Source organism: Geotrypetes seraphini, chromosome 12 (assembly GCF_902459505.1).
Source record: "Geotrypetes seraphini chromosome 12, aGeoSer1.1, whole genome shotgun sequence".
NCBI classification, from domain to species: Eukaryota; Metazoa; Chordata; class Amphibia; order Gymnophiona; family Dermophiidae; genus Geotrypetes; species Geotrypetes seraphini.
The window spans coordinates 46385671-46398058 of NC_047095.1; the positions used below are offsets into that span (position 1 = coordinate 46385671).

A 12388-nucleotide genomic window follows, 5' to 3' on the forward strand; every position below is an offset into this window, starting at 1 on the left:
AAATGGAGGTGTACAGCTGCACAATGCTGACCTCATTGTGAAATCATCAAGGTGCATCTGCAAGGTAGAATGCTACAATTAAAATATATGCTGGGATTTGAACCCATGACCTCTGGAAGATGAGCACACACCCATTCCAAGCCCACACCTATTATGGTAGATGTGAGTTTTCCCAATGGGCATCCATGAAATTGTGGAGGCACTTACAAAGTGACGTCCACATCCTTTGGATGTCCATGTGCCAATTATCGCTAGTTAAGATCCTTAAATGGCTCATTAACTACTTAGTTTGGATGCCTAAGTTCCACTCAGTGTTGGACAGGGCTTAGGCGCCCTTTATAGAATCAGGGCCTAAAAGTTTAATACAGTAACTAATTTCTGGTGCAGCATCCAAGCATCCACAGATCTCAAACACAATGTCAATTTATCCTTTAGTTCACTCTGTCAATCCGACACAGGGCAATTTTCCCAAACCAAACTCTACTTTTAACCAGCTTAATGCTACTCTCTGTCTAGGCTACAAGATACCAACTTCCTAGGCTTTGTCTTGCCTCCTATATTTCTTTCTTTGGGGGACTATATCAAAACCCAGGGGATTGCAGCTCATGTCCTTCCTAGCTCTTCTTCTGGAGCTCCTTCACATATCCCCGATTTGTCTGTCTGGAGTGTTTCTAGGCAAACTACAAGGGCCTTATGGTCTTTATCTGCCTTCATTTTTCTCAGGGGGGGAGGGGAGGAGGGTTAATAGTCTTTTTAAAGTCTATTCCTGAATCTGCCAGCATGATTAATGCAACAGCTTCAGTGGTGTGCTGGATTATCTAATCCCATCTTTAACTTCTCTTTCTTTTCTGAGCAGTATTTAGCCCCTCTTTCTCCCTAGAATGCAAGATCTGATAGGAAGAGAGGCTTGATCCAAAAAATTTAATTTAAGAATAATTAACAGCCTATTTACTAATCTGAGTTAGCTTTGAATGCAACAATTAATGCACACAAAGTTATGAGCAATATAATGTAGCAACTTAACAGTTAATGCAAGTTAATTTCTGACACCCATTGCAGCTGTAGGTTTCCTTTTCCTACCTGTTCATCCATTCATCAAACTTCCTTCCTCCAGCCTTGCAAATTTCTTTGCAGCTCTGCATGTTTGCATTCTGTAAAATATAGGGTGCCACCTGCAGTCATAGCCAGTAGCCCACTGACAAAAAGGATACTAACAAATTCATCCCAAAGTGTGTTATAAGCTCCAACAGAATTCTGCTTTACAAATAAATGAAATGGTTATGAATATGCATAATACATACAGTTAGAAATACTGAGGTTTGCTTATCAAGACAAAGATCTTCAGAATTTTTTCTGATACGAATATGTTTGGGGGGGAGGTTTCTTCTTCTTGTGATGGTAGTGGACTGTATTAAAGTCAAAATGGATGTCTTACCAACCCTAGCTATCTTTGTTCCTTACTTCAGTGGTTTACAAGTTTAGTATGTAATATTACCATTACTTTTATATATAGGAGAAAGGAATTGCCTAGTGGTTAGAGCTACAGTCTCAGTACCCTGAGGTTGTGGGTTCAAACCCTTCACTGCTCCTTGTAACCCTGGGCAAGTCACACAATCCTCCATTGCCCCAGGTACATTAGATAGATTGTGAGCCCACCAGGAGAGATAGGGAAAATGCTTGAGTACCTGATCGTTGATAGGCGCTATATAAATATCTAATTATATATATATATATATATATATGTTAGTCCTACAACAGATACAAGTTCCTTCAACAACTTTCAACAGCAGTACAAACTACAGTAGAGCAGGGTGGGCAGCCATGGTTCTTGAGAGCCACAACGCAGATGGGTTTTAAAAACATAAGAATTTGCCGCTGCTGGGTCAGACCAGTGGTCCATCGTGCCCAGCAGTCCTCTCCTTCGGTGGCCCCCAGTTCAAAGATCAGTGTCCTGAGACCAGCCGATCAACATTCCGGTTCAACAGGAACTCGTCCAACTTTGTCTTAAATCCCTGGAGGGTGTTTTCCCCTACTCTCTGGGTAAAGAAGAACTTCCTTACGTTTGTATGGAATCTATTCCCTTTTAACTTTAAAGAGTGCCCTCTTGTTCTCCCTACCTTGGAAAGGGTGAACAACCTGTCTTTATCTACTAAGTCTATTCCCTTCAGTATCTTGAATGTTTCTATCATGTCCCCTCTCAGTCTCCTCTTTTCAAGGGAGAAGAGGCCCTGTTTCTCTAATCTCTCACTGTACGGCAACTCCTCCAGCCCCTTTACCATTTTAGTTGCTCTTCTCTGGACCCTTTCAAGTAGTACTGTGTCCTTCTTCATGTATGGCGGCCAGTGCTGGCCGCAGTACTCCAGGTGAGGGTGCACCATGGCCCGGTACAGCAGCATGATAACCTTCTCCGATCTGTTTGTGATCCCCTTCTTAATCATTCCCAGCATTCTGTTCGCCCTTACGGCTTCATCAACTTGTCGACCAGTACTCCCAAGTCTCTTTCCTGGGGGGTCTCTCCAGATATACATTGTCGATCGGGTCACCCTTGTCTATCCGTCTGTTTACTCTCTCGAAGAAGTGCAGCAAGTTCGTCAAGCAAGATCTTCCTCTTCTGAAGCCATGCTGGCTGGTCCTCATCAGTTCGTATCCATCAATGTGGTCAAAGATGCGGTCCTTTATCAGTGCCTCAACCATCTGTCCCGGTACTGAGGTCAGACTCACTGGTCTGTAGTTTCCCTGATCACCCCTCGAACCTTTCTTGAAGATCGGTGTAACATTCGCCACCTTCCAGTCTTCCGGAACCCTTCCCAATTTGATCGACAGATTGGCTATCAGTTGAAGCAGTTCAGCTATAGCACCTTTCAGTTCCTCGATTACCCTCGGATGGATGCCATCCAGTCCTGGGGATTTATCATTTTTAAGCCTATCAATCTGCCGGCATACCTCTTCTAGACTGACCATCAACCCTGTCAGTTTCCCGTCTTTGTTTCCCGTGTATAGCCTGTCGGTTTCCGGTATGTTGCGTATATCCTCTAAGGTAAACACAGATGCAAAAAATGTGTTCAGTTAGTTGGCAATGGCTTTGTCCTCCTTTAGCACTCCATTCCTCAAGTCATCCAATGGCCCCACCACTTCCTTCGCGGGTCTTTTCCCCTTAATATATCATAATAACAGCTTGAAGTTTTTCGCCTCCTTGGCTATTTTTTTCTCATAGACTCTTTTGGCCCTTCTTACTGCCTTATGGCACTTGCTTTGATGCAGTTTGTGCTTTTTCCAGTTTTCGTCCGTTTTTTACCTTTTCTATTCCTTAAAAGAAGTCTTCTTGTGCCTGATCGCTTACTTCACCGCTTCAGTGAGCCACGCCGTTTCCTTTTTCTTTTTCCTCTTGGATCCCTTGTTGATACGTGGTATATATAGATTTTGCACTTGGTGACTGTGTCCTTAAAAAGGATCTATGCTTGCTCTAGCGTCTTTACAGTGCTTATCCTCTTCTTGATCTTCTTCCCCACCATGAGTTTCATCCCTTTGTAATTCCCTTTTCCGAAGTTCAGCGCCATGGATCAATGTTTCGTCCCCATGTCCAGGTCAAAGCAATGGAAGCAGTATAAGCAAATCAATCTCATGCATATTCATTGTGGAAACCTTGAAAACCTGACTGGATTGTGGCCCTCAAGGACTGATGATGCACAGCTCTGATTCTTTAAAATATCATTTACTTGTCTCTAATGCCTCCTTGTATACTTTTATGTCTAGTTCTCTTTTCCTTTATATTTATGTATTGTTAATTATTGTTTTACTATAATACTTTAGCACTTGTATGTGTTTATTTGTTTTGAAATTTAAAAGATTGTGATCTCCTGTTTAAAAAAAAAGCCTCATCTTTACCCTACATGGGGTTCTCATATGTGTCAGTACTCCACCACCCAGATTTACATGCATTAATCAGGGTGATTATGGTGATGAAGAAGAAAATTAAATATTAATATCTCCTGCAAAATTAAATAAAAATCTGAACTTACACAGAGGTGATGTTAGTTATGTTGGTACTTTAACTATTTGCTCAGACTCCTGTGGTAATTTTGACATTTGCACGTACAAACCATGATGACAAAAAATTTTATTTTCCATGGAGAGGGCTTGTCAAGAGTGGAGGGTGGGCATTTCTATGCTAATCAGTTGGCACACCTACACTACTGTGCAATAACTGATTAGCGCAAGATTAGGGTTTGAGCCCTTACCACCTACAAAATGGGTGGAAGTGCTCACTTGCTAATTTTTTTCAGTGGTCACATACTAATGGCAACATTAGCACATGGCCATTAGTTGAATAAATTTAAAATTGACCATTTTACTGCAACAGTAAAAACGGCCTTAGTGCGTGGGGAAAAAATGCATAAGGGCATGGTAAAGCCACTTTTCCCCATAGCTTAGTAAAAGGGTTCCTTATTTATTTATTTTTTTTAAAAAATTGCTGCCTTTGTTTAAAAAGTTTGATGCAGCTTTTCTTTGATTTTTACAGCCCACAATATAAGAACGCAAGAATTGCCATACTAGGTCATATCAAAGATCATTGGCCTAGCGTCTTGTTTCTAACAGTGGCCAATCCAGGTCATGTGTACTGAGTAGGATCCCAAAGAATTAATCCAGGGATAAGCACTGACTTTCTCAAGTCTACCTGGCTAATAATGGTTTAATGACCTTTTTTCTAGAAACTTACCTAAACCCTGTTTACACCTAGCCACATTATCACTTTTATCACTTATTCTGGCAACAATTTCCACAACTTAAATTGTGCATTGGGTGATTAAAAACAACCTCTACCAATTAGTTTTAAAAACATTTACCTATTAACTTAAGGGGAAATTCCCTTTAGTACTGTTTGAAAGGGTAAATAACCATTCCCTGTTTACCCACTCCATTCTACTCATGATTTTATAGACTTCTATTATATCTCCTCTCAGATGTCACTTCTCCTCTGAACAGCTGTTTCTTCATAAGGGAGCAGTCCCGTCCTCTTTACAATCTTCACTTTCTCTAGTACCTTTTCTAGTTCTATGATATATTTTATGAGATAAGGTGACCAGAACTGAATACAGTATTCAAAGGTGTAGTTGCATCAAGGATTGATGCAGCCCTAATTTATATATAAAGTGGGCATGGGCTCAAACTGAGTAGCATACTTCTGTTGTAATTTTTAAGAAAGTCAACATTTATATTCTGCAACTAAATATTGAAAATTGTGCAGTATGCACAGTGAATTCAACTAGTGTTTTCCCTGCTGTAAATTACAGAAACTATAGAAAAGCCCCTTCTGGACCCCATGATGTCCAAGAGAGGGAGTTATGCCAGTTACCCGAGATACACCATACCAACAAATCATTTGAGCAGCCAATTACGGAACATGTCTATCATTTGTCACCAGGCGCTTTGAATTTAAAAGCCATCTATCTATCCATCCATCAGGCATATGTTTCAAAACCTGGACTCAAAAGACAAGAAAATAACACCGAAAAAGGGTACAGAACTCAAAGGCTCTATTTGTTGACCAAAGCTAATAATAGTAATACATTCATTCCAAACACTCTGTGGACAAAGAAAGTTAAGCAGCCCCTTATATCATCAAGACCATTGTTCGAAGAATTAAAAAGAAAATGAGAACAACCAACAAAATACTCCACATATCCAAGAATTAATGAACTACATAGTAAAGGAACCGTAAGTCGGGAGCCTTCCTGCTATCTCACCTTTACCTTGCCCGGTTGTCGCTTTTCTAGGTGGCCGCTCGGAGAGACTTGTTAGATTTGTCCCACCGTGCTCCGCACCTGACCAGCGAATTGCTGTTGCTGCTGCTCTCCGCAGGGAGGGGAAACCCCTCAGCTGCCTGGAGGGCGGCACAGGCGCGTGACGGAGGAGGAGCGGGAAAGCGACGCCGCGCGCTCCTCTCTGCACCTGCGACTGACTGAAGGCAGAGAACCAGCGGGGGGGGGGGGGGGGGGGGGGAGGCTCGAGCGCTGAGAGTGTGTGGGCTGTCTGGCATGGGGATTCAATGGGGCGCGGGCTCTCCACTACAAAGGTCGCGCGCGGGAAGGGGGTTAGCTAGCGCACTGTTCTCCCGTAGGGGGTGTGGGGAGGGGGCAGAATGTAGTCAGTCAAAGGGCTCTGCCATCAGTGTGTGTGTGTTTAAAAGCATTGGGTACAGTGTACAGCTTTTGAAGGACCCTCGAAAGTAATTTTCAGCCCATTTTGCTTCCAGCTCCGCAAAGCCTGAGGGCTTAACATGAGTAAAAGCAGACAGCAATGTTTTCCAGTACAGAATATCACTTTGCTTTGACAGACTGTTCTAAACGGCTGTGGTTGTACCATGGAAAGGCGGTATATCCGAGCTCGGGGTGGATGAGGAAGGAGAAGCTGAGAGGTGTTCTGGTAACCCACAACAGCATCTGCAAATGTCAAGTTCAGTTTATTGAATATGTGAGTTGACAGAGTCCAAACTATGGGGGAGGGAAGCATGAAACTACTTAGCATGAGAGTTAACTTCAGAATCATACCAAGAAAAACTTCCACAAGTGGAAAAGAGAGAAAGAAGAATTACAATTTAAAAAAAGGGGATGGGGCATAAGAGGAGGGGAATGCATTCTTAAAATCTGCATCTTCTTAAGTCTCCTGCCAAAACAGCCACAGATAGGAAGACCAATTAACACAGAAAAAAAGAAGGGTTGTCCTAATGCATTCTGCATGCATTAGTTTTGGGATGCGTTTTCTACATGCTGAATATTTTTTAATTTTGTAATTTTTTCATGGGTGAATAGTGGGTATTCCTAACTGTATCTGTTTAGAGGTCCTTATATTAAGCTGAAATAAAAATAAGCCTTAACTTGCCCTTACACAAGTCTTTCCTACAACCGTAAAACCTCGATTTTCTAATTTTTCCATTAATGGCCATGCACTAATGGAAATTGCATTTAATTTTTTTTCCTCAGTGCACCAATGATATACAAGGAGAGGATCCAGAGTTCTTTTTTTAATAAATATAAGCTGATATCCACATAGTCCCCTCCACGATCAGGGGGTTTGTGGCAGGTGTCAGCAGGAGGGACTGGGCATCCCTCCTGCTAGCAATGTACTGGGGGGGGGGGGGATGAGCGGCTGCAGCTGCTAAACTTATCGCGATAAGCTCAGCAGCCGCATCTGCATTTTGCTAGCCTTCTTTGTACGCATCTACCGCTGGCCTAGGGGACACTCTATGAAGTTACAGGGAAATACTTTTAAAACCAATATGAGGAAATGTTTTTTCAATCAGAGAATAGTTATAACAGCGGAATCTGGATAGGCCCGCTACCTATATATATTTCAACCCCTTACCCCTCCCCACATTATCCCACAAAAAACTCAACACTAATTATGGTGAAAAATAGCCGCAGCCCTGTTTATTGGTCATAACAAGTTGTTAAATAACATAACAATGTATAAACATTATAACACAAATTATTTCGAGCTACTGTAAAAAACAAGTTATGCCCCCGATCCCGCCATGAAGCAAGAATCTGGGGGGTGGCATGTCCCCCACATGCCCCACTAACCCGGGTCACCTGACCCACCAGGCACGGTTCCCAGCCAGCCCACCGCTCATGCCCTGATGAGCCCAGCCAGTAGCTCGAGATACCGCCCAAATATCCCAACTCACCCCTCTCTACCCAGAAGCCAAAGGGTGGGCGGGCGGGAAAGCCTCCTCAGAGGACCAGAAACGCCCTTAGTCCTCCGAGGCCCGACTTATAAACCCTCCCCCTCCCGACGCCCTCCGCGGCCACGACTAACCAATGGCAGGTCTTCCCGGCGGCGGGAAGACCTGCCGACCAATCCCCTGCCTCCTGTTCCCCCCCAACGGCCCCGCGTCTCCGACGGGCTACCACGCGGGCCTCCCAGCTCCGCGTTAGGTACGCCCGTCGAGACGAGCTCTCGGGCTGCCTATAACAGCGGAATCTGGATAGGCCCGCTACCTATATATATTTCAAACCCTTACCCCTCCCCACATTATCCCACAAAAAACTCAACACTAATTATGGTGAAAAATAGCCGCAGCCCTGTTTATTGGTCATAACAGGTTGTTAAATAACATAACAATGTATAAACAGTATAAACATTATAACACAAATTATTTCGAGCTACTGTAAAAAACAAGTTATGCCCCCGACCCCGCCATGAAGCAAGAATCTGGGGGGTGGCATGTCCCCCACATGCCCCACTAACCCGGGTCCCCTGACCCACCAGGCACGGCTCCCAGCCGGCCCACCGCTCATCCCCTGATGAGCCCAGCCAGTAGCTCGAGATACCGCCATAGGGCCTGTAAACCCTTACAGGCCCCCCCCCCCCCCCCAATGAACAGAGCTACGACTAAGATAGCGCCCAACGCTCACAACCTGACGAGAAATCATCCAACAGCAAATCCCAGCCCACGTCCGACAAATGTACCCGATCCCTCGCAAACAAACCTAAACAGGGCACATCCACCCAGTCGTGTCGTAGTTGCACCCCCCCCCCCCTAGACTCCACCCAGCGCCCTACCTGACGGTTAACCTTGCACAAACCCCTGGTCCATCTCCGGGACTCCAGCCGTCGCGGTCGAGGAATAATGTACGACCACAGCAGCGTCGTGCCAGGGAACCACTCCAATACCATCCTAAGATCACCCAGTATAGTGTCAATCGGGTGCTTCCCCGTCTGGGAATCCACGTCGTTACCACCCAAATGCAGCAGCAGGATATCCGGACGACGAGGGCGACGACGGAAGTCAGCCAGCAACGGTAACAGCTGATGCCACCGCATGCCCCGCTGACCCCTCCAGGACACGCGAATGCCCAAGTGCTGCAGACCCAGGTGCTGACCCCCAGGCCGGATCGCAGCACGCTCTCCCGCCCAGTGGACGAAGGAGTGCCCGAGAATCCACACCGTACGCTGTCGCCGCACCGCATCTGCAAGGCAAACCCAACAATCAAATCCAGCCCTAAATCAAAACACAAAACCCTGGTTAGTAAAGTGTCAGATCTGAGCATGCACCAACCAGCTATAGCCACCCACTCCCCCGAGACCAAGGTACCCATCAGTGGAAACATTAACTGAGCAGCCCAACCTAGGTCCCTCCCCGATCTAAACCTCGTGCCATCCCGTGAGGCCAAATGTAACTCCTGTAACACTCTGAGGACCAACACCCCAACCGTTGAATCCCTTCACCTGGCACCCCAGCCAGAAAGGCGCAAGTGGCAGCCCCAATCCAAAATGAATGAATACCAAAGCGCACCGGATCCTCACCACATCGGCGCAAAACTAGACGCAGCACGACTAGGAACTGATAACGAGTAAGGGGCCCGCCGTCTTCATGCAACAACAAGGCCAACCCCAAAGGAGGACGAACCGCCATATAGGCACACAGAGCCGTAACCGGGCAAGTAACACCCACTATCTTATGCAAAACCACCGTACGGCCTCTGCCCAGCTGGTCCGTCTTGGATCTGGCAAGATATAAACTAACGGTACTGTCACCGCACTGTACATGCCGCAATAAAAGGCCACGTGCACCCACCGAATCAGCAGGATGCATTAATAGCTCCCCGACGCGGAAGGCTCCGAAAAAAGCTAGCGAAAAAGCAGCAGTGAACAGCAGCACCTCGTATCGGGACCGAGCCACCGCTGGCAACTCCATGATCAACCTCATCAACAAGTCATGAGAAATTGGCCGCCGTGCATCGGGTTGCTGCAGCGCAATCCTAGCCATAGCCGTCAGAAGTCTACGCACTAGGAAACCCGAGGACGGGCAACGCCACCCCAAGGCCCTGGAGAAGAATGTAAAACCAGCTAAGTGGCCAGCCACAACTCCCCGCGACAAACCCCCACGATGCGAATCCAGCACAAATTCCGCCAGCAGGGTCTCGGATACTGGTCCCGGGGACCAACCCCGGGAAGACAGGAAGGCGAACAATCGATGGAATCCCGCATTGTAGCGAGTCCAGGTGGTAGGAGCCACTGACTGTCTCAGCAAGTCCCAGAGCCCTTCCCGACCAGGCTCCATAAATGATCCGGCATCTGCAACCCACGGAGCTGCGCGTCTGGAGCCAGCCGACGAAACTGTGAAAAGTTAAAGCGAGAAAGAGCATCAGCAATACAGTTGCGACTCCCTGGCACATGCCTAGCCCTAATGTACAAATTGAGCCGCAAACAACGCAGAACGATCTCACGCATCAACTGATTAACCTGCAAACATTTTGCAGCATGCCGATTGACGACCTCCACAACCCCCATATTATCGCACCAAAATATTACGCGCTTATTACACAGCCGAGCAGGCCAAAGTTCGCAGGCGACCAGTAGCGGGAAAAGCTCCAAGAGAGTCACATTACGCGTAACACCACTCCGCTGCCAGGCTACAGGCCACGGCGCTGTACACCAGTCCCCCTGGCAGTAAAGGCCGAAACCGAGGCCACCGGCTGCATCAGAGAAGAGTTCCAAATCCAGGTTAGACATCTCGGGCTGTTGAATCGGAAGCGTGCCATTAAACCGCGTAAGGAACACGACCCACATCCTGAGATCCGCCCGAATACCAGCAGATATACGCACGAAGTGGCGACGATCACGCACACCTGAGGTGGCAGCAGCCAGTCGTCGAGCAAAAGCCCGCCCCATAGGCAATACCCGACACGCGAAGTTAAGAGACCCCAGCAGCGATTGAACGTCTCTGAGGGTAGCCTTGCGGGACTCTGCCATCCGAGAAATCTGCAACAACAGGAGTTTTACCTTGTCCAGTGGCAACCTGGTAACTATTGCTACGGTATCAATCTCTATACCCAGAAAAGTAAGCACCGTAGTTGGACCCTCCAATTTATCCGCCGCCAAAGGAATACCGAATGCAGCAGCCATGCGTTCAAATGATGCTTTCAAGCGGGAACACACCGCAGACCCCGCCGTTCCAACAAAGAGAAAGTCGTCCAGATAGTGCACAACCGAATCCGCCCGCACTACGCGGACCGTAACCCAGTGCAAGAACGTACTAAACATCTCGAAGTAAGCGCACGAAATGGAGCAGCCCATCGGTAAACAACGATCGTAAAAAACTCACCCTCGAATCGAAAACCCAGCAGCGGATAAAGGAGGGATGGACAGGCAAAAGCCGGAAGGCAGACTCAATGTCCACCTTTGCCAGGAGAGCACCACACCCTGCCTGCCCAACAAGACGCTGCGCACAATCAAAAGACGAATAGCGAACCATACACAGGTCGCGAGGGATGCCCTCGTTGACAGAGCGGCCCAAAGGCCAGGACAGATTGTGAATCAAACGGAACTTACCAGGGTCTTTCTTGGGAATAATAGCCAACGGGGAGACCATCATAACCAAGAAAGGCTGCTCCCGAAAAGGCCCCGCAATGCGCCCAAGCCTGATTTCCTCCTGCAATTTCGACTGAATCACCTCCCGTAAGCTATTTACTGAGGATGCATTGGGAACCCGCACCTGAGCCACCGGTTTCTCGTACGGTATAACAAAACCCTCATCAAAACCCTTCTCCAACAGTACTGCTGCCCTCCGATCACTATAACAGCTCAACCACGGCCGGAGGGCCCCCACCTTAATCGGGGTGGGCACCGCAGAGGAACCCACCTCATTTTGCTGGCCCTGAGGACAAGGCCACTCCTTTTTTGGGACATTTAAGCGCTGAGTGACCCTGCCCACACAGCGAACAGGCATGCCGAAATCTACAATCCGTAAATGGGCACGTCGCTTTGTTGAATTTCCAGCAGAGGTCATTCCCTCCCCCAGAACCCTGACCCGATTGTCCCGCGCCGGCTCGAAAGGAACGATACACACCCGTCGATCCCTGTTGCATCGATCGTGCCGCAACGCCCGCCGGAGCGCCTCCAGGTCTAGCCATATGCGTTAACCACAAATTGATATCTTGGGTACCCCAAGACATGTGCCTGTTTTCTTCCATCTTATCTCGAAAAGCCTCGTCATAGTTGAGCCAGGCCCAACCACCGAAGCGCTGATAAGCGTCGAGCACAGAATCCATGTACGCCAAGAGCAGGCCATAATCCTGAGGACGAGCCTGGCCCCATACGCTAGCTAGCCGAAGAAACGCCCGCGTCCAGTTGACCATATTACGGGAGACCTGACCCGATTTAACCTTGCCCTCTTCCTTCTTACCCTTCTTTTTACTCCTACGCGTCCTGCCCTCTAAGAGCCAAAACACATCGATGCACGCTCGCTTTTTAATTTTCCGACGCAACCCTCTAGGTACCTTCTCCCAAAGCTCGGTGAACGCCACCAATGCCGGAGCACCCCTATCCTGACTCTCCTGCCCCGCCTGCTCACCCAACACCCTCGACCGAGATCGGGAGGAGGACG

At 47.4% G+C, this 12388-nt stretch overlaps 1 protein-coding gene across 3 annotated transcripts in view; it reads right to left on the minus strand.

Annotated features, from left to right (window-relative positions):
• The window catches only part of LEPR (leptin receptor), a 114490-nt gene extending 108599 nt beyond the window's left edge, over positions 1-5891 (minus strand). For 2 of the 3 annotated variants that reach the window (XM_033916723.1, XM_033916720.1), the window contains exon 1: positions 5745-5891. The gene's annotated coding sequence lies outside the window, so the exon portion shown is untranslated. The remainder of the gene's footprint in view (positions 1-5744) is intronic. The other variant, XM_033916721.1, reaches the window with a different exon arrangement.
• Between the last annotated feature and the right edge of the window lie 6497 nt (positions 5892-12388).